The sequence below is a fragment of the Nymphalis io genome, chromosome 21, assembly GCF_905147045.1.
Source record: "Nymphalis io chromosome 21, ilAglIoxx1.1, whole genome shotgun sequence".
NCBI lineage: Eukaryota > Metazoa > Arthropoda > Insecta > Lepidoptera > Nymphalidae > Nymphalis > Nymphalis io.
Window position 1 is genome coordinate 7,872,662 of NC_065908.1, and position 23,481 is coordinate 7,896,142.

A 23,481-nucleotide genomic window follows, 5' to 3' on the forward strand; every position below is an offset into this window, starting at 1 on the left:
GTCTCACTTTGCCTCACCATAACCTATGTCACGCTATTTGTATAGTGACAATGGAAAATCTATCACATATCTGATACAGAAAATACCATCGAATTAGTATCACAAGTCGTATTGTAATAAAATTAACGATTGAAGCGAAATATGCAAAGATAAGCTACCTGATAATAATGAAAAGCATTTTACTTGTTGGAAGGGCTTTGTGCCCGGGTAGGTACCACTCAGTCATTATATACGCCACGCCAAAAATTAGTATTGTATATAAGAATATACAATACTAATTATTGGCGTAGTGTACCGGTTTAAAGGGCGAGTGAGCCAGTGCATCTTCAGGCGCAAAGGAAAATAACGTATCATCATTAGTTCCCAATATTGGGTTTACATTAGAGATGTAAGGGGTGGTTAATATATCTTGCGATGGCAATGTCTATAGGCAATAGTGACCACTTATCATAAGGAGGCCCACTTGACGGAATGTCTACCAATTTTATAAAAAAAAACATCAAATAATTGAAAATAAAAACTGAAAAACAGGCCATGAACCTGCACTCCATACGCTTGCTGTATAACCCCCTCATAATTAAACCACTTTAACAAATATTTCACCCATGTCACTTGATTGACCTTTGGTTTAAGTTTATCTAAATGTTGTCAGATCTACCACAAAGGGTTATTAACGCTGACATGGAGTTCAGACGTGTCACATCCATTAAGTAAATTTATTATCACATCATCGTCTCGTTACCTCCGAGTTTCATGCGAAAATTCATTTCCGTTCAGAAATAGCTCGCTGATTGCGCTTGCTATTCTGCCATTTTAGCGTCATCGCAGACATTGCACAAGTTTTGTCACTTGGTCATATGAAATTTAATTAAAAATAATGTTATGTTTTTACAACTGACATTTCTTATAGCTCAAGAAATAAATAACGTATTGATTTAACGTTTACATTCATAATACTTATAAATTATTTTATGAAACTGAAATTGTGCGAATAATTACATATATTTCTGTTTGCCAATATACATATAATATTTTTCGGATTAAATTTCCAGCAAAAAAAAAAGTGAATAAAAAATAAAACTCATATATAAAAATGTGTTAGAAATTATTACAAATATTAAATTTATTTCTGACACATTATCACATATTTATTTACATGTAACAATTGTCGTAAGTCTGCGCTCAAACTTATCATTAATCCTCCATTTTGTCGATCAGCGTTCCGTTTATCGTTTGGTTTACGATAAATTTTTCATTTACCATCGTTTCATTTGTTTTACATGTTAAAGCCTTTCGGAATTGTGCAATTTATTTGGTATTCTTACGTTTCAGGTACTTTATTGAGCAAATTATTGGGTTCCGTCGACATCAATTGTGAATGCGTAAGTAACTTCAGTTTAAATTTGATTTACATTACATTTATTATTAGCTATTTCCCTAGGGCTTCGTATGGTGAGGGAGGCAGGATTTTAGGTACCCTATGTCCCTTTTATATAATTCAGATTCAGATTTATAATATAGAGTTAGGACAAGATATTATAGAGCCAGTTTTTTTATTACTAGGTTCAATATGCAATGTCGTAATACTATTCAGAAATACAACGGTACATTTTGAACTCGTATCAGGAAACCATCAGTCACTTTTTATCAAATCAAACGGGTTACCAACAATTGCATAATTCTAAACTCGTTCTAAATCGCTCTAAGGAGTCCTTCTATTCGATTATATAACCTTTCACTTTTCATAACCTACTTTGCGCGTTAAGCATATGGCCATCCGCTAAACCACTTGAAAGATGTCTGGACAAGTGTTCAAAAAAAATTAACAACCACATTTACATTTAAAAGCGATCTTATTTTCATCGGAATACGGTTGAAAATCCATTTACTTTGGTTAAGGAAACGCAAAAACGTGATTGCATGTATGCGTCTTCGCACTGGGAGTCGTAGCCCTAAACGTATAAGAAGAAGGTTCAATTTAGCACACATTGGAATATAGAACAGCCTGCAAAGTGATTTTAATTTTATGTGGATGTCGTAAAGTTGGTTTTGCGTTAAGCTACCATATTGCACCTCTGTGCATCGTGGCTTCGTAGGACGTTGACTTTCTCTTTATTAGTGTTAAGGTAGGTATATCACAATCAGCTTAGTTCATTTAATTCAAGACTTTAGTCAAAGGTAATAGAGCTTATTATTCAAAAGCAAACCCCAAAATAGACTTGTGGTTAAATTTATATTATGATTTTACTAATCGTTGCCCGAAGGAAGCTGAAAGAAGGCTAGGTAATTAATTTCTAAAACATAAAGGTGTGTTTATTTTAAGGATAATTATAAAATCTGTATGTCTTAGGGCTGTTTCACATAGCTGTTACTATCTACAAGATTAATTACGTACCTTAGAATTAACTAAGCTACAGTTAAGTGGAGTTATAAATTAACATAAATTATGAGTAAGTTTCTTTCATCATCTTGCTTTAATAACCTTAATATTAAAAAAAATATTTTAACAAAAACAGTGAAGTTTCTTCGTAAAAAATATTAATTCATTATGTTATCGTGTTATCTTAATTATTTTAATTAATTATTTATTTAGATATAAGGCTAGAATATATCAAACTTAATCGAAGATGAAACCTGCATGTTGTTTTCAGTATTTACCATTTTTTGTACTTAATACAGCTGATTTATTTATAAAATAATGACTTGTTCTAAGATTTTTTTAAATTTTTAGACACAGCGTCTTAGCTATTTCCTGGTAATGTCTTTTAAGATAAAAATATTTTATATGATATAAAGTACATTGTTGATGTACAACGGTAAAATCCTGTTGTAAATTTGATAAATAGGTGGTACCCAGACTGGCCTACCTCACGCTCTTCCCAGGTAAATACAGCCATAGATATAGGCCTATTTTTTATATTGACATTTAAGGAGGAAGCGTAGATTCCTTATACCATATCTACCGAGTACCGTCCTTAGCAGTTTCTCACGACGTTGCGTAACCCGATATAAGGCGTTTGATTGCCGGTAACGTATTTCACACAATTATAAACTTGTAAAAGCAACGTTTTCGCAAACTCGTATCAATTAAATTATATCTTAATATTAATTCGAAACGTCGTAACTGATTTAAAGATACACACAGATTTAGCTAATTTTAATTGTTCTATCAATGCGTAATACTACACACATACACTAAAGTAGTAGTACTTTACTACTACATGTGATGTGACACGTCTGAACTCCATGTCAGCGTTAATAACCCTTTGTGGTAGATCTGACAACATTTAGATAAACTTAAACCAAAGGTCAATCAAGTGACATGGGTGAAATATTTGTTAAAGTGGTTTAATTATGAGGGGGTTATACAGCAAGCGTATGGAGTTCATGGCCTGTTTTTCAGTTTTTATTTTCAATTATTTGATGTTTTTTTTTATAAAATTGGTAGACATTCCGTCAAGTGGGCCTCCTTATGATAAGTGGTCACTACTACTATACTAGAGAATCACTCTTTTTGTATTAAATGTTTAATACCTCACAAATATTATTATAACTTTATTTAATACGGACACTTTACGCGCTACTTCGCTCGCTTCATAAATTAGAATTGCGAAATACCAATTTACATAGCTCTTTCTTCAAAAATTAAGGATTTTTATACAAAATTTCATCCCCTTTATCCTCAGTGCTCAGTGCTGTGTAATCATAAAAGGAACTCGTATGAAATTTTCATTGTGCCAGCCCCATAATTTGGGCTGTGCGTATATCAGTCAGTAATCGTCCCGGCTTCGCACGGGTAGATAAGAATAAAAAAGTATTATGGATAGGATCTGCGTAAAATTCGTTCTTAGTGAGTCTACGTTGGGTGAAAGTAACTGTGACAAATTTCAAGTCAAACGGGCGTATGATTTAGGAGATCTCGTGATGAGTGGTATTTCGCTTATATAATATATATACAAATATTTAAATTAATTACAGAAACAAAATTGCAATACAGATACAAAAATATCATTTATTTACACTAGTTTTTGAATATATTTTAAATGAGAATTTCGACGTAAAACCGTTAAAAAACCGTTAAAAAAACACACATATTATATATATAGAAGTGTTAAACTTGCTTATTGATTGTCGAAAATCTACTTTTGGTTCGAACCTATCGAAAGAAACACAGCAGGAGTTTTATCTAATATTTTACAATCATTGAATTATATTTTTATTTGAAATAACCTGGAGGTGATCGCTTATTAAAGAACCATTATATAAAAAGTTATCGGTTTTGTAATATGTACAAAAGCTCACAAACGTTCCTTAACGATTGATCTATAGTTTCTTAACAAAGGTTTCTTTGCGAAAATTGAAATGCTTAACTTAACAATTATTATTATTTATTAATGAATAACTGCGTAAGTACAAATATTAAATCAATCGCTTTGAAACAAACTTGTTATAGTAACTTATGTGGTTATCTTTTCGAAATATTTTGCCAACAGCTTAGTCTAGTCTAAGAGCTAACATCGCGGGGCAAGTAGATTTATACAGCTGGTAAGTGACACTTCAGTCTGAGGACCAAACTGAACTAATGCTTGGCTTTAAAAATGATTTTTAACGTTTTTAAACATGTATTTTGTGTTTCAGAAATATTTATAACCTCATTCATTATATGATATATATATATATGTCATTATAATGATAAGGTATTATTAAATAATGTAAATTTCAATATATAATGATAATAAACGATCATTAAAAACTATGTATATATATTATAATACTTATACCGGATTTATACTCATAGTTACATGCTATGAATATTTTAATGAATATCAGCTTTGATTTATTTAATTATATATGTAATTGATTTTATATATAGTACTGATAGTGTTTTAATTTAATTTTTAATAAAATTAATCTATTATAATTTTAGAGACTCTCTCTGTCTGTCTGTCTCTAGTCTGGTATCATTGTTTTCAATAGACGGGCTGGTTGGCGTGGTTGGTAGATACTTGCCTTTCACGCCGAAGGTTGTGGTTCGATTCCCACCCAAGATAGACATTTGTGTGCATGAACATGTCTGTTTGTCCTGAATCTGGGTGTAATTATCTATACAAGTATGTATATACAAAAGAAAAGTAGTACATGTAGTATATCAGTTGTCTGGTTTCCATAGTACAAGCGTTGCTTAGTTTGGGATCAGATGGCCGTGTGTCAATAATGTTCCAGGATATTATTATAATATTTGTATTAATAAAATATCAGCAATTAATGTCTTTATCCATTGTAATATTACCGTTTGTTAATAAAATCTATCAGGTTTTCGATAAAACCGATTCTATATTTTAATTAATTCTTCTTCTGCTTACCATGCCATTTCCTAACGAAGGTTGGCACTCATTAGGACGATTTCAACTTTCGAGACCGCTGCTCTAAGCAGAGATGTTGTTTTCTTTCCAAGCCATCGACGCAAGTTTATAAGCCAGATCAGTGCTCCTTCTGTGTGCCACCTTCCCCTGCATTGTTCGCCTTTAGTAGGTAAGTATCATATGTATAAAATATAATTGTAAAGCATGTTAAAATGGAATTCCCCTGTAGGGCTATTCTGTAAGAATAAACATGAAACTCACCGCAGAAAACGGTCGTGAAATGTCATAATAATTATAATATTTCAAGAATACACGCATCAAAATTGTTTATCAACATTTCACGGGTGAGTCATAAAGTGAGTTCTTACAAAATAGCACTGCTGATAATAAAGCAAATAGCGCTTGAAATTATTGTATATATTTTTTGATATACACATATTAGATATGTGTATATCAAAAAAATTTCAAAGCGGAACGTCGCTTAAAGGTAGACGGGAAAACTATTAATTACGTAATATAATATTAATTTTAGCATGTTAAACCAACAACCGAGTCCAGTCCGAGTTAACGCGGCGAGTAGAATTAAACAGCCGGTAAGCGCTTAGTTCGTACTTGAGCAGTTAAGTTGATATAAACTGATGGTTTAAAGTTTTAAACATTTTTAAGCAATTTATGGATAGTTACATTTTATTGTTAGTTATGAGAAATTTAATATGACAATTACATTAAAAAAAAACTTTTATAAAACCGGACAGTTTGTATGTTCCTTCCTCAGCCAGGAGACTCTCGTCGTCGCAAGCTCGTCTGGGTAGGTACCACCCACTTATCAGATATTCTACCGCAAAACAGCAGTACTTGGTATTGTTGTGTTCCGGTTTGAAGGGTGAGTGAGACAGTGTAATTACAGGCACAAGGGACATAAAATCTTAGTTCCCAAGGTTGGTGGCGCATTGGATATGTAAGCGAGCGAAGGGCGTTGATGACCACTTACCATGAGGTGGTCCTATGGACCATATCCATGGTATGTATGCATATGTGCATACATACCATATAATATAAAAAAAAAATCTTAGACAACACGATATCCGATTGTTTTTATTTTTAGTGAATGTATGCCGCCTCCCCAAATTTTATCCTAATACAAAATAAAAATGATTTTTATATGACGTAACAACTAGTAAGAAAAACGAATTAGTCATAACCTATATAGTTTCGTCTATGTAAAAAAACAATGTAATTTTCGTAGAATATTGTTTTAAATGTAATAGAAACATCTGTAATGGAAGATAAATAATCTCTACAAAAAGGCGAGATGGCCCAGTGGCGTAAATCTTAACCGATGATCGTAGGTTCAAGCCCGGGCTAACACCAATGAATTGCTTGAGGGTGAAGGAAAACATTGTGTGGAAAACTACATGTGTCTAATTTCACTGTGATTCTGTTAAATGTGTATGTATCATCAACCGTGGTGGAATAAGCTTAAACTTTCTTTAAAAAAGGGAGAGGCCTTAGCCCAGCAATGGGACATTCACAGGTTGTTGCTATACTAAAAAATATTAAGCTCGTTCTCTTAAAGGTTATCAGAACAGTTAACTTGGTTTTTAAGTATCGAAGTTTCCTATAAAAAATATCTTTGTTATCCGACAATGAAATGCAAATTTTGGCACTATAACTTAAGGCGTCTCACAAATGAAATAAAAAAAAATATTATAAATTATTAAATTAAGCCCTTATGATACTAATTTTATAAGTATATCGTGAACACGCAATGGAACCGAAATAAAAGTCTCTAGATTGGATTGGTTTTAATGGGTAAGAAACCCACATAACCGGTTCCTACCCCAAAGAAGCGGGGTACCTTTCTGAAGGTTTCCACTACGAGAAAAAAAAAACGCTCACTTAACACCTCATTATTATCTATTTAGGTGTTAACTTAAAGCCTTTGAGGCAATCCCTAAATAGATAATCAGAAACAACCTGCGAATGTCCCACTGCTGAGCTAAGGCCTCCTCTCCCTTTTTGAGGAGAAGTCACGAGGTGGCCCAGTGGTAAGAACGCGTGAATCTTAACCGATGATCGTGGGTTCAAACCCGGGCAAGCACCACTGAATTTTCATGTGCTTAATTGTGGTTATAATTCATCTCGCGCTTGACGGTGAAGGAAAACATCGTGAGGAAACCTGCATGTGTCTAATTTCACTGAAATTCTGCCACATGTGTATTCCACCAACCCGCATTGGAGCAGCGTGGTGGAATAAGCTCCAAACCTTCTCCTCAAAAATAGATAATACTGTTAAAGAATCTCAAAAATATGTCTTTTCAGATTGTCATTCTCCTCCTCTCGTTTATACAATTTACAGATTATATATGAAATTGATATATCTTAAGTCAATATAGAATATTAATAATGCATACGCGTGGCTCTGATTAAACAGTCTCCCAAACACATAATTACATTCCGAAATGTACAACTAATTACATTTAATTAATTTGCCATATAATCGTGTTGCGTTTTAAAATGCAAGTATCTCATTCTGATGCAAATGCTTGCAAGAATTTATTTTAAATAATTTTATTCTCGAATCGATTCTGTATATCGAGTAACTAATTATTCGATATCGCAACCACGTCTGAGAAACGCTTTATGTCGGCGCCATTTACGTACGGAAATATTCGCATAAGCGAATACGTTTTTCGTATAAGCGATTGATATTCGTTATTTTTGAGAAACGATTTGCATATAATTTTGTTGGTTTTATAATGTCAACATTATCAAGAGTAATATAAGCGATTTCTTAGGCTATAATTAATATTTTGTTATTTATATTTCTCGGTAGAATAACTTATGACTGAATGGTACCACACCACATTACACCATATATTTTTTCTTGGCTCCATGGGTTGTTATTGTTCCCAGTAGTAGAATCACGACCAATAAAAAAGTTAAGTAACAATCTGTATATGTCTCATTTCTTGACCTAGTATATGAGGGGTCTCTCCTAATGAGGTGCTGATTGGGGCTTACCCCACAATGCAACACCAATGATGGTTGGTGAATATAAACACAATTTAAGCGCATAAAAACAGTAGCACATGCCTGGATGTGAACCCGTAATATTCTATTAAGATTAACGTACTATAACAACTAAGTTAGTATTTGCTAGACTTTAACATAAAATAATATCAACGTATACGATTCCCTTTGCTTATTATATTATGTACAGACGAAAGTCCGTTTTATACATATGTCTAGTTAGTGGTAGATTAGCCATGTTAGAAGTTGTCACGTAGGCTTTGGGTATTGTAGGAGCTGAATAAGCCTTATATTACGAGAATATAACTGAGACAAACGCTTGCTTTGTATAAAATAGTTTGCTGAGTAACGGATCAAGGGCAAGACAATGTTTCATTATATCACATTGTATTATATTTTTCTATTTTTAAACTTTAAGTTCTCATTTAACTAATAAATATACCACTTTGTTGGTATATTTGTCTCTATGTATCATTTTAAATTTAATTTAATTAGTTATAGGACTTTCTGCAAGCTTATCTGGGAACGTATCACCCTCTCATCAGATATTCTACTGCCAAACAGCCGTACTTAACATTGTTGTTTTCCAGTTTGTATAACTACAGGCGCGAGAGATATATCATCGAAGAGGATGTAAGGGATAGTTAATATTTCTTACAATGCTAATGTCTATGGGTGGTAGGGACCACTTACCATCAGGTTGCCCATTTGCCCATCCACCTACCTATACTATATAAGAAAAAAAAACAAAAAGAGTATTATATAGTCACAAGTCTATAAATATAATTTGAATATTGAAAGTTGTCATAGATTTGTCAGATGAAAATTACTGCGACGAAACGTCACTATAATTAACCAAAAGAAGGTAATCAGTATTAATGTATAAACTTATTTTCATTCAATTCGTTATAAAAACCCAAAACTTGTATTGAATTAATGTGTAATTTTGTTTTAAAACAAAATTTTCACTCATCCCGATGAGGATTATTGAATATGACAATGTCAACGCACGTTAAATAGCATGATGCCTTCAAATCTGGTCATTGAACCCGTCTCAAGCCTATACTGGCTCCACCTTAATTATCCCATTATTTTTGCACTGTCAATGACCGTAAAGCAATTGCCCGACCTTGGTGAGGTCAAACACATTTTGAGGCAATACGTTTCGCTTGGAAAAACCGACATTATAAATTATTTATCATTGCAAAAAAATACTATTTCAAATATTTGTATTTTATCATGAGAATATCACCTGGTAAATCTTACGATTGTTTTTTGTTCGTCTGGCATTGTATATTTTGAGGCTTATGTCTTAAAAAAAGGAAAAATGTATTTGTTTAGTCGAAAATGTTAAAGAAAAATCAACTTATAAATTAAACATAGTTCTGATGTTTTTTTATCCTTCTTATTTCTTAATGTATTGCCATCGTGACCAATGGTCATCTCAAAGAGCAGCATATTATAGTGCACAAGTGTGTGCGCAAGCTCAGCTCAATAGGAATCCGAAATAAATAGAAATAAATCTGGCCAAATAAACATGATTCCAAACACAAGAGAGTTATATTAAGAAGTTCTTGACAGAACAGCAACGTTAACCTTTTCTAGTCCAATCTGGATCTCGTACGTGGAATCTGGAGATTTGGACCTGCAAAGCATTTTAATTATTAATTTACAAGCTAAATAATTTCAATTAGAACGAATACAAAAGACTTGCAAAATAATGCTTATCGTCCACAGTAACCTAAATGATCGTAAAATTTAAAATTATGATAATTAAAAAATGAGATATGTATATTTGTAAAGGTTCTGTATATATATGTAAGGTACGGCTATATGTATTTAATATGGTTTTTTTTTATAGAATAGGAAGGCGGACGAGCATATGGGCCACCTGATAGAAAGTGGTCACCAAACGCCCTTAGACATTGGTATTGTAAGAAATGTCAACCATCGCTTATACAGCCAATGCGCCACCAACCTTGGGAACTAAGATTTTATGTCCTTTGTGCCTGTAATTACACTGGCTCACTCACCCTTCAAACCGGAACACAACAATAATAAGTACTGCTGTTTTGCGGTAGAAGATCTGATGAGTGGGTGGTACCTACCCAGACGAGCTTGCACAAAGCTCTACCACCAGAATATGTATATAATATAATAGATGAATTAAAAGCAATTCTTATATTGAGACTCAACTGCACATCACAAAATGACAGCATTCTCAAAAACAGTTAAATACATTAGATCAAGGTTATCAAATTTGTTCATCGAAAAGTTAAGTTACGATCCCATCTCTAACTAATTGGTCCACAGGTAGATATTTCCTTTTAAGGACATTGATTTAGAGCTCAGTCTAATACGCTACTCCACTACTTGTTTGGCTAACGATGTTTTCCATTCGCAATGCACAAATTAAATTATAAACACAAATTAATCATATTGAACTCAGTAGTACAAGCCGGGATTTCAACTTGTCATGTTCGTTTAAGTCTCATCGCTACATGCGCATCCCAAAACGCTGCCAATTGCCTACCAAACTTGTAATAAAGCGGCTTGGTGACATGAGTATAAAGAGCTTTTGCCCCACTGTGGGACATTTACAGCCTGTTACTATGCTTTTATCAACACACTTTTTAGTTTTTTTTTAAAGTTTATAAACAGATTATAGATGTGTATATCGCAAGTTCGTTCTTGTTTCTTTAGGCTTTCCCCACAAAGCACGAGCTTTTCTCTTAACTGGAAGCGTAAATAGGAATATATTTTTTTTTCCAATACAATATATGTCCTAATTTAAAATAATGTGCGCTTTTGAGCAGAAATTATTTAAAGTATTATGAAAATCTTTCCAGCAAAAAATGAGGGTAGGTAACGCAATTCATTATGATATAGAATTTTCATGTAGAATTAAGTACCCATTACGTAAATTTTAGGATAAAACATTATCCGGTGTGTGTGATCGTGCGTGTATGATATAATGACGTAAAATTGAGTGGGTTACGTTCTGGTAACAAAAGTATGCACTTCTTTGTAATATCAAATAAAATCTCATATTAAATGTTTTATAAAAATGTTATTCGAGGGTTTTGTGTAGGTACGGGTGGTACCACGTGTGGTTATCTATATTGACATTATCCGAGACATGTACCATAATTCGGAATCAACAGTAAGGACCGCCGTTGGCGACACACACCCTTTCCCGATCACAGTTGGTGTCCACCAAGGCTCGGCCCTGAGTCCTTTTCTGTTCAGTGTAGTGCTTGACGTTGTCACAGTGAAAGCCCATGAGCCGTCTCCCTGGCTCATGATGTATGCTGATGACATTGCACTGGTAGATGAGGACAAACAGGTATTGGAGCAATAGGTGAACCAGTGGAAGGGTGTGCTAGAGAGGGGATGATGCTAAATGTTGCGAAGACCGAGTATATGGCCTGTGGCACCCCCGGAACCCGAGCCCATAAAGATAGGCGGAGAATCCGTTATCAAGACGGAAAAGTTTAAAGTCTGGTACAATCGACCACGACGTCAGAGCTCGAATAATCTCAGCCTGAGCCAAATGGCGGGAAGTCACCGGAGTAATCTGTGATCGCAGGATACCGGTGAAATTAAAGGGCCTTGTTTACAAGTGCATCATCCGACCAGTCTTATTGTACGGCAGCAAGACGTGGCCAGCTCTCCCGAGACTTGTTCAGCAACTTCACGTCGCGGAAATGAAGATGCTGCGGTGGATGTGTGGCGTTACGCGACTAGATCGCATTCGTAACGAGCACATCCGTGGTAGCTTTGGAGTTTGCGATGTAGCGTTAAGTTGCAGGAAAGCCGTCTTCGTTGGTTTGGCCACATTAGCCGCAGACCACCAGACTATGTCGGGAACCGATGCCTGGACTTTGTTGTCCAGGCCCTAGATCCCGCGGCAGGCCCAAGAAGCGTTTGCTCGATGTTGTGAGGGACGATATGAGAGAGCACGACTTAACTAAGGAGGACGCTTTAGATCGGGCAAAGTGTAGGCATAGATGCAGGAAAGCGGACCCTGGCGTTACTAGGCCGGGAAAACGCTAGGCAGAAGAAGAAGACGTGTGGTACCACACACGCGTTCTATATTCTACTATCTAATATAATTTGGATTACTTTGGTCTACTGACTACCGCCATAAGAACAAACTCGAAGCTCACCGCGTGAGTGTGCTCACACAGTGAACGATCGTGAAATCTCAGAAAGTGATATGTGACATCTGTACTAATAAAGTAACTCTGTCTGCCTGTTCCGCTTTCGCGGCTAAACTGCTAAACCGATTTTAATGAAATTCTGTATAAAGCAAACTTGAAACCCTATAAAGGACGTAGGCTATTTTTTATATCTAACACCCGATCCCGCCGAATAACGTACGTACGAAGCCGCGGGCTATAAATAGTTGACTATAATAATTGACTAAGGAACGTAATGAAATTTAACATACGTAGTTTGGAGAGCGGCTAATATACAAAGCTTTATTTTTAAAAAACTGAATATAAACTGTTACAATTTTTAAATGTTACATGTGTGTATGTATGTTAGTTCTGAATTATCGATAGAATTATCAAAATGTTGCATGTTTAAGAAAATCACCTAGGCAATTGTTATTTACTTCACGAGTCTTCGCCTCGCCCCGACGATGGTGATAACAAAAACTATTATAAGCTTGGGAAGTACATGTGGTCCAAGTGTTGGTCTGAAGGCGTATTTCAATTAACTTTGAAACTTAGTAATTTTTTGTACTGTATTTTTAGATATCACACGTTTGGAATGAACGATCGTCTCCGATCTATCTTATGAACTGTTAATTTGTTTTAAAATTTAATTAGTTACTACCTTTTGTGTCTGTTTTTGTTTTTTTTTATATTTCTTATTTCTGTTTTTTTTTATTTGTGTATTTTGTTACTTCTTTTTATAATTGTGTTGCGGAATGGTGTGTTCTCCTGTAATCGGATGTGCATTTTTAAGTTAATGTAAAGCGTGTTTTGCATGAGTGTTGTGTACAACTGTTGGTGATCCAAATAAATAGATAAAAGATGGAACTGTTATTTACTGTTAAAACAGAATATTTAAAAACAAGCTTTTGTATACTATTGTATGCTATTGTATACTACATTTATTAACTATGCTTGGAGACCTTAGGTGTAGGGCTTATTACAATCTTAAAAAAAACAATTACACTAATCGGTTCAAGTGATGCGAACGAACAGAATTACATTTTTATTTATTATTTATAGTATTGTATCAGCCTTTTGCCGTCCACTGCTGGACGAAAGCCCCCATAGAACGCCAACCAACCCGATCATGGGATATTTATAGTAATATTTACTTTATTAGTTTTGAATTTATCACTTTTCAACCTAATAAATTTATAACGAATTTGATAGAAATCTGACGTAAATCAAAATAAGAGACATAGAGTAAGTATTAGTTGATTTCCATACATGATATATAAAATTATATATATATTATATATAATATATAATATTATATATAAAATTATATATAATATTATATTTGTATATAGACAACTATGTAATTCATTTGAGAAGTTTCTTAGCATTACATACTGGTGCTTTCTAGTAAAATATACGTTTTTTTTATCCTAGAATAGGACGATTCTAAGGTTCTATTAAGAGCCGATACGAATAAAGAATATTCTTATAAATATACTTGTACCAAGCAGAAAATACGAGAGAAAAATAAGTCCCAGTTATACCTCAGGGGTGTTATCTACCAGGGTTGTCAACCGCGAGTTTTAGTTCTTTTGATTTGTAGCATCATGGGGCAGCACCGCCATGGCGAAAATGATTAATAATAACGTGAAAGTTTTTCGTCTATTTAGGGGATGTTTTTTGTGTGACCGGAAAAATTAATTTCGAGATTGCGTGCAGATAAGAGGTGTTTTTTTGTATCGTAAGGTATTAATGGATTTTAATTGTTAATTGTTTTATTAATGACTCCCTGAGGAGATAAAAGTGAAGTACATTTTACATTAAAAATTGAAGGGTGAAGGAAAATAGGTCGCTTGATGATAATTCACCCATTCTCTTTGATATTGGAGTTACAATTGCAAGCCTTTATCTCTAATTATAATATTCCTTCTAATTAAACTCGCTCTCCAATCAAATATGTAAACAGGAATACAAAGTCTTCTTGATTGGCGTAAAAATACGAAATTTCTGTCTATTCAGATCAGTGATCAGGCCCAGGTGGCCAATAATATTTTATTGAGTTTTTCTGTGATCTCACTAGCAGCCTGGAGTCTGGAAGTTATAAGTCATTGGTCTTACGTCTGAACTCTTTCCGGTCGTGGGAAGAGCGGGGGATTAGATCGTGCATCTTGTTTGGACACACACTTGTGCACTATACTCGTATGTGCTACGCAGTTGACTATATCTCTCTTGATTGGCCACCGTGGATGAAATCGATCAAAAGGACATTATCATAATTGTGTGTTTGTGTGTGTGAGCGATAGCGTTCCCACGGATATAGCAACGAGAGGGACACCTTTAGAGGTATTATAGACATTGATGATTGTTATGTATAAATATCTATATATATTATTAAATTAAACTATTTTAAACTCAACGTTTGTTATAAAATGTTATAGAATGAAATACCTTAATTATACATTATCTCTTAACCGTAACCTTAAATCAATTTATGGGCGATTTTATTTTATATAACGATAATGTGACAACCCTATTATAAATTATGAAAGTAATTAAGAAGCGATCACGCTTATTGTATACAAGTATAACTACTCAATCAACTGAATATATAACTATTTAGTCTGCCTTGATTGTCTACCTTGGCTACCTGCACTACTGCAGATCATGAAGACTCAGTTTCTTATTTTGGATCGAGGCGATTTGAGTCAGTTGGTTTTTCTTCAATACGATTTGTTTGCATGTGTATTTCATTTTAAGTGAACGTTAAAAATGTAGAATGTTGATCTTCATAAACTAAAACCAACTAAGCACAAGTGCAAAATATCCCTAACTAGCTGTTCCACACGGTTTCACCCGCGTTAAGCGTTCCAGCTCTACCGCCGTGGCTTTTAGCGTGTTGTTAATAGCCTATAACCTTACTTAGGAATTGAGCTATCAAATGCAAGTATAAGTTTTCAAATCCGACTGGTAGTTTCAAAGATTAGCGCGTTGAAACAAACTCTTCAGCTTCATTAATTTAGTATATATTAAGAAAACAATAAAGACATATTAGATTTTTAATATGTTTCCTTCTGATTTAAATATCTAAATAACACTAATTTAGAAGGCATTGCCTTAAAAATCTTTCTTCGCTTTAAATAATACATTTATATTCAAACACTTAACCACAGTTTTACTTGATTTTATAAAACTCAGATTACTGTTTAAGAATCCGACTCACGATTTCAATTAAACAGAATTTTTATTTTCATGACAAACATTGTTATAGGAATACATGCATTATTTTCAAATTTATGATAAATAAGAAATAGATTACTTTTATATAATAGCTATGAATAAAAAAAAATTATAATTGGCGTAACTAGTCTCACACACTTCAACCAAAACACAACAATGCATAGTATTACTATTTGATGGCAGAATATGATGAGTGGGTGGTACTTACCCAGACGGGCTTGCATAAAGCCATACAACTAAGTTTTATCAGCAAAAGCGTCCCCAAGTAGGGTTGCACCGATATCGAGATCGTCCAAATTATCTTCAAGATTCTTCCCGTTGAGACAAACTTCATCGATCTACGAGCAGAGCACGATACGGGAAGCGTATGTTAGAAGCCCGCGGCCTCTTCGACCCGTGTCGAGGTCAGTCATCGCAAGGGTTATAGTATGTAAAAGTCTCGCGAAACCCGGCTTCCTCTTATTTCTTCGGTATCTTTACATGGACCTTCCTTTAGTTAAAAACGGCTAAATGCTCCTATGTGAATTTCGTCTAATATCCGCAATTTTCGTTAAAGAATCACGTGTTCTACCCTGGTCATCATAACTGTACCATAATCATATTTGTATTGTATTGTAAAAAAATAAGATAAATGTCATTAATCTATACATTTATAAAATATTTTAATAATGGAACGTATAAAAAAATATATGCGCATAGGATCTCACGGTAGGTACAATGACCCCGGACATGAACACAACCGTATTAATCGATATTGCTTAATTAATATTATTCTAGAATTAGTATACTATTTGGTATGTGTTTTAATCAAAATAAGCTATGTATATTTATTTATTTACTAAGATAAGATTACTTGGTTGTGGAGCTTTGTGAAAGCCCGTCTGGGTAGGTGTCACCGTCTCATCACTTATTCTACCGTCGAAAAGAACGAATTAGTGTTTTTGCGTTCCGGTTTGAAATAAATGTTTTTATCAGCACAAGGAACAAAACTTCTAAGTTCTCAAGGTTGGTGGCGCATTCGCGATGTAAGGAATTAGTATTTCATTCAGCGCTAAAGTCTATGACCGCGGTAACTACTTACCATCAATGGCCAATTTCACAGTCCACGTACCTAGTACAAATTAAATATATATATATATATATATATATATATATATATATATATATATATATATATATATATATATAATTGTTATTATCGAGACGGGAACACTTAAAACACAAATTTTAAGTGAACAGACACGATAATGCCCTTAGAGATTCACATTAGATCGCTAAGAAACATAACATAAAGTGAGATCCAAGAAAAGTGTAGGCACGGCAATACATGTAGAAAAACGAGCGAGAAAAATTAGCGAACAACGGTCAATCCTGCTTATGTGAACAAGCCCTTTGATTAAGTGATCGTTAATAATAGCATAAAAAAATTGTTGTGTCTGTTATACCTGTTCATTTTTCATTATCAAAACTGTAATTCTGTGGCCTTATTGTACTAAGTTATAACTATACAACCATTTCTTTATTGTTGATTATAAGTAAATAAATAAAATAATTATAACAAAATTGTTTCCGTCTGTATGTATCTGTGCTATTGTAGGTGGAGAAAAACTCATCAACTTCAGAACTTCCTTCTTTTGAACTCGGTTAAGAACTAGCTCAACGTACGTTATCAAAAATCGTATCAGGTGTACGCAATAAAGAAAACTCCTAGCGCGATGTCCAAAGCGTCTACAGAACCCCTAAACTTCATAATTAGGTGGGCGGGTAGTAACAATAAAAACTAATGAAGCGACCTCTAGCGGCAATAAAAGACATCCGCGCAGTTACGCGCAATCTCGCTTATATCGTGAGGGTGAACATACATTCTTTGTTTCAGATTTTCTTCTATTTACCCAACAACGGCGCAAAAATTAGTGTGTTACTAGGTTCCAAGTCTCAAAAGGTTAGGAGGCCTTACCCCATAGAGGGACATACATATTTTTTTAGAGTATTCAGTGAGAAAGGACTATATCTCGCTCACTCACTCACTCACTGAGACGGAGCATTATCGATAACCACACGGACCAACTAGTCCTTATGATAATATTAAACGTCTGTTGAGTAAGTCCGTAGAAAAAGTAAGTTATATTAAGTATATTTATTTAAATTTGATAAATTAAAAAAGAACACATTTCAAAATCCTGAAACAACTCCGTAAACTAATGATGTTTCTTCTTTAATAAAATGTCTGCAATTAATTATATTTAACTTTCTGAGCCAGACCATTAGGGCAACGATTCCATAAATTTAAATTAGTCTTAATTTATTTATGTCAAAATACTCACTGGCTTCATTAAAAAACCAGTAACCAATAACGCAATGGTATACGGGTCACCTAGCGATGTAAAAACTGCAGTTTCAATCCCGGGATCGAGAGTGCAAAGGAAAATGCACTTCTCTTCTAACACTGGATGTACACTTCTGGAGGAATTGGATATAAATAGAAATATTAGTAATTCTTTAAGAACATTGACATTGCCAGTATTTTTTTAAATATAAATATTTTAGTAACTCATTAATCTTAAAAATTAAGCTTAATCTCGCGATACAATTTAATTTTTATGCTTTTTCTGTCTCGAATGACCGGCAGCATTGTATTTCATTTCTATGCACATACTTTACAAATTATTCTGAAGATTATAGTAAAGTTTATTTATTTATCAAATAGGAAGCCAACATTATATATTCAGAAAAAAACATTTGCTATTGCATGTATAAAAATATTTTAAAATATATGCCAATTATATGCTAACTTAACAATCAAAAAATAAAAATAAAATCTGATTGACTAAAAAAGTTGGGTTATTTTAAGTTTTTTTTTTTTTTATATTTGCCGGGAGGGCAAATGACTACTCCACATGATGGTAAGTGATAATAGAGTCCAAACGCGACGACGGCCAGTACAGTCGAGAAGAATGTTCTGCACTAGCCGCCCCCGCCTTGCCGGCCCGCAAGATGCCTCTTTACGCCTCGTTTGAAGGAACCCGGGTTGTAAGAGGAGGGGAACACGTGAGCTGGTAATGAATGCCATTTTTTGGAAGAGCGACAAAGAAAGGAGTTGTTCTAGCTATAATAAATAATTAATACGGAGCGCTGTCAAAATTATATACGTAGTCCTTTAGCCCCAACAACGTTGCAGCGCCTGATTTCAGAACAAATATATGTTTGAAGTTTTGTTTAAATTAAGAAAAATAATAATATGAATACAAAAAATTTAACATTAATTTTACACAAATTTATAACGGTTACGATACGTTCCCCTCTCTTTCTTTACAAAAATAAACCTCAGTTGATTCTAACTGGGGTTCAATTCTACTAATTTATAATAATTACGATACGTTTTTATTCCAACTTCGATTGAACCGCAACTAGATCGCTATGTCAGTAGAATAGGAACGGTCAAATGGCAACGATTACGTTTCGATTCGATTGCGATAAAGTGACAATTTGATAGTAGAATTACCCAGTTACCATGTTATGAACAAAAATATATTATTGAACCTCGTCGGTTATATCAAAGCTACACTAGCATCCTTTATATTCCTATCAGACCTTTGAGTCACAGATCACGTATCTCATTGATGCCCCGGATTAGTTCCGTAATGAAGCCAAAATATGCTATTCTAATGAGCTTATCAGTTACGTGTTCAGCTTGGCTATGGGACTTTAGCGATAATGAGTACAAGTCGTTACTTATTAATCTTGTATTGTGTACCTTGACTGCCTCGTTGGTCTAGTGGCTTGATGTAAGGCCGCAGACCCGGAGGTCCTGGGTTCAATTCCCAGATCGGGCGAATAAAAAGTTATTGAGCTTTTCTGTCAGAAAATTCTCAGTAGCAGCCCGAAGTCTGGAAGTGTGTATACTCCCGCGCCTCGGAAAGCATGTAAAGCCGTTGGTCCTGCACCTGAACTCTTTCCGGTCGTGTCGGATTACCGTCCCATCGGATTATGAGAGTTAGGGAAAAGAGAATCGACCTGTGTTTGCGCACACACTTGTGCACTATAATATATCCTGCGCAGTTAGCTAATCTCTCTTGAGATTGGCCGCCGTGCCCGAAATCGATCTGGAGGACATTAATGTGTATCTAATAGCGCTGTCCCGTAGATTTTTCTTAAAAATAAAACAAAACATTTATTTTAAAAACAGTTCTAAAATTCATATTTGTGACTCACCTTCGAATGTCAGAGAAGTTCGGTCACGCGTAAATATTGATCGATAAAACTTTATCTTAATCGTTTCAATGTTCAATTTTATATCTCGCAGCTTCACGAGCCATTAACCACACCGATTATGTGACTCGTACTAAACGCGACGATGCATTAAAGATGAATGAAAACACGATTTTATATAAAAGAAGTATAAAATATAATTTAATTTTTTTTGTCTAAGTTCATATAAATAAACATTTCATATTTTTCTAGAAATACTTTAAAGTGAAATACATATTAACAAAGCTTATTTCAATATTTCATTGCCTGTTTTTAGTTATTGTATAAGTGTGCCACCGGATGGTCAGTGTTTACCACCGACGTTAGAGATGTAAGAAAAAATAACAGCTCCTTGCATCGTCCATGCGCCACCCTTGTCCACTGGCTCAGTCACCCTTTAAGCCGCAACACATCAATACGTTGCTTGGCAGAATAGCAAAAGTGCCTATAAAAATTATCTAATTCTTTCATCTTCTATTTTAAATATATACATATATTACCAGCAAAACACGTTGTCCTGTCTATATGATATGATAGTAATGGCCACCAGCTGAAAAATATAAAAGTTGATATTCCGCAGCGCCATCTAGGAGTGAGTTACAAACGGGATAATATAATAACCTTCTCGGTATAATAGTACAGTTTATTAATCGCTAACATATAACAATATATTTTGTTGTTTGTTAACTGTTTGAATCTTCATAATTATTATTTATAATTTACTAAATTGCTTGTTTACTGCTATTCATGAATTAGATTTAAGTGGAAACTTGACTGGTGTGTGAACGAGTTAATTGTTATATAATGTATGTGGTGTGTACTGTATGTTTTCCAATTATAATAAAAATAAAATAAAATAATTAAATATATCTTTTCTATTCTTTATAACCTTATAATATAATATAAATAACCTATCGGCTAATATTTACATAACTCACGATTGTTTTTATTTATACATAGCAAAAATAAATAAATAAACTTGTTTTAGCGGAATATTTTCTTAGAATTAACTTATATAAGACAAACACCGTTTTACAGAGAATTGTATTTCAAGGACGTAGAAAGCTTTGTTTAAGGTAACCATGTTTAGTTACATTTAATAATATTATTCAGATAATTTCTTCATTGTTGATTTGTTACATTTTTATGTAATATGTTTATCAGATATATAAAATCTTATTCATGAAACCATAAATTATATCCAAGAAAAACTTCGTTCCGTTGCGTCGTTAACAAACTAACTGATAAACTAATAATCACACTATTTTTATTATGTTTTTTTTTTTTAATATACAACATCTTCATATTCAATAATATATCACGCTATTAGCAGACCACGTAAATAAACTAAATGTAATATAAAATATTAAAATGGATGTTGGTAAAAAGAAACAGTCTGTACATGTTTATACTGTCTGCGTTCCTTAAAAACAGGCAACGCTGTATGCGTGCTGTAATGCTGCACACACTACAACAACACTCTTATATAAAAAATGTCCCACTGCTGCGCTAAGGAGTCCTTTACATTCCGAGGAGGATGGCTTACTCCACCACGCTGTATAAATGTTTGGTAAATAAAAGTAGCAGATTTTTGTGCAATTTTCCTAACGAAGCTTTTTACACCGCCACTCACAAGATAAATTATTAAAACGCATTAAGCACATGAAAATGCATTGGTGTTTGTGCGGGTTAGAATAAGAGATTAGGTCCGAATGAGATAAAATAATTATTCCTATCATTGGTTAGCAATCTCGTCTTCTAACCACCGCCATGGCATGATATAACACCAGAATGAGCACATCACACACATATACTGACAGGCATCGTGAACCGGGTTTTGCTGGTATTATATATTTAATATTCAATTAAAATTGTACATAAAAGAAATTGCACAACTAAAAGTCTGACGTTGCCGCTGGAATAATTCAGTAACTATGATTGAGGTCAAATGCCCTCAAAGATGTAGTTTGTCCGTTAAGTTCGAAGCTTTAGGAAATTATTAACTATTCTATTTTATATTCAAATTATTAGCTATTGACATGTTTACATATTATTTTTAAATATATAAAGATGTACGTATTTATTAATTTAATTAAAATTTATATGGGTTTTAAAACATTGGGTTCATGGTCGTCCGATACAAAAAAAAACATAAAAGATATTTCTAAGAAACTGGTCCACACTTCTGGTGACCCAAGAGCTGGCTCTTATTTAGCCCAAAGGCTGAGTCTAGCGGTGCAGAGAGACAATAGTGCCAGCGTCTTGGGTACATTATTTGGCAGAAGATTATTATTGATTATTACATATATATATATGTAGATGGTACATATGATATAATCGAATTTAGTATAAAGTTAATTAAGTATACAGTAAGAAATAATTATTTATCATTTATTTTTTATTTACACAGAACGATATGTCACTAAAATATGAGAGAGGACACTGATTTCTGTAATACAGGTCTTTGAGCCTAGCTCAGAAATCAGAGACTTCATTATAATTTGTAACTTTTTATGTGAATAAAGTTTATTTATTTATTATTATTATAATAAATTAGGTTTTTAAAACTAAATAATTTACCTTTCTTACATTAAAATGGAATTCTTTACCAGCTCACGTGTTCTCCTCCTCTTACAACCCGGGTTCCTTTAAACGAGGCGTGAAGATGCCTATCTTGCAGGCTGGCAACGCGGGGGCGGCTAATGCAGAACATTCCTCCCGACTGTACTGGCCGTCGTCGCGTATGGACTCTTCTACCATTTACCATCAGGTGGAGTAGAGTCATTTTCCCTCCCGGCAAATATATAAAAAAAGAAAGAAATTAAGTATCAACAACAAGGCACCCAATATGCTTACAATTTCTTTTTGATGATTTCAATATCATCAAAGATTTTTGATTAAGGTAAGCCCACTTAAAAATCACTAAACTTTTGAGATAATGACTCACTGACGTCCTGACGTCTATCTCTTACTCATAATTAGTTACTACTAAAATAACAAACACTTGACATAACCTTGAAACGGCGTTTTAAAATTAAATTTATCGTAAAATAATAACATTTATTTGACATAATTACAAAGTTTTTAATTATATTATTCATTATTAGAGCAATTAAACTTTCAAAGCACTTTAAACAGATTTTCTAAGCGGCTGGACGTTAACATTATTAAGGACCGATTTTTAGGAATAGTTAAATTGATTCTTTGCCAAATTTTATATTTAAAAAAATATTAATCATAAAAAAGTCCTCATGAAAGCTAATTACCGATTGGGAACTAAATAAAAACTTTCCATATTATACAAACTAATTAAATTACGTAAATATTTTGAATGAAATTGCATATACACTCGTGTTATTACACGATACCGCAGGGAAACTAGGATATTATTAGTAAACACACGTTTTCAATTCCGA

The 23,481-nt window shown here is 33.7% G+C and overlaps 1 protein-coding gene across 4 annotated transcripts in view; it reads left to right on the forward strand.

Moving 5' to 3' along the window:
* The window catches only part of LOC126776764 (brain tumor protein), a 486,286-nt gene that overhangs the window by 251,561 nt on the left and 211,244 nt on the right, over positions 1-23,481 (forward strand). For 2 of the 4 annotated variants that reach the window (XM_050499512.1, XM_050499513.1), the window contains one exon: positions 1,333-1,382. The exons of the other annotated variants lie outside the window; for them this stretch is intronic. The gene's annotated coding sequence lies outside the window, so the exon portion shown is untranslated. The remainder of the gene's footprint in view (positions 1-1,332; positions 1,383-23,481) is intronic. 4 annotated transcript variants of the gene reach the window in all.